The sequence below is a fragment of the Chrysochloris asiatica genome, unplaced genomic scaffold (genome assembly GCF_000296735.1).
Source record: "Chrysochloris asiatica unplaced genomic scaffold, ChrAsi1.0 scaffold00111, whole genome shotgun sequence".
NCBI classification, from domain to species: Eukaryota; Metazoa; Chordata; class Mammalia; order Afrosoricida; family Chrysochloridae; genus Chrysochloris; species Chrysochloris asiatica.
In genome coordinates this window covers 4,067,560-4,068,201 of record NW_006408629.1, presented here as the reverse complement: position 1 = coordinate 4,068,201, position 642 = coordinate 4,067,560, and positions in this window count along the sequence as shown.

Below are 642 nucleotides of genomic sequence, written 5' to 3'. Positions count from 1 at the left end.
CGCACACACTCGCCCTCCGCCTCGCCCGCACCCCCGCGCACACACACACTCACACTCGCTCACCCGCGCCGGGCGCCCGCCCGCCAGCCGGCCGCCCCGGCTACGCACAGCGCGCGGGCTGAGCCGACATAGAGGAAGCTGGCGAGGGCGGAGGCGGCGGCGGAGGCGGCGGCGGTGGCGGAGGAGGAGGTCGCGGCTGCAGGCGCCGCTGGAGCCACCGCCTCAGGGGCTGCGGCGAACGCCGCTGGAGGAGCCGGGGCCGAGGCTGGAGGCCGGAGTCCGAACCGGAGCTGGGGTTTCACTTGGAGTGCAAGCTGGGGTTTGAGCCGCCCGCGCCGCTGCCGCTGTCCCGGCGAGAGCCCTAGCGGGGCTCGGGAGTGCGGAAAGCGCGGGGAGTCGAGCAGGGCGCGGGGCTAGGCTGCTGGCGGCGATCAGGGCGCGCGGGTGTCTGGGGGCCAGGTCCAGGGCCGGACGCAGCCAGCCATTCAGGAAGGCAGCGCTGGAGAGCGGGAGGCAGCCGGCGACGAGGATCACACACTTTGCTCTTTTTGTTGTGCCGGTGGCGCCGGGCTCTCGCTGTCTTCTTCTTTCAAGAGGTGACGGAAAGGGGAGAAAAATACGGGATAATTCACGCCGGCGACG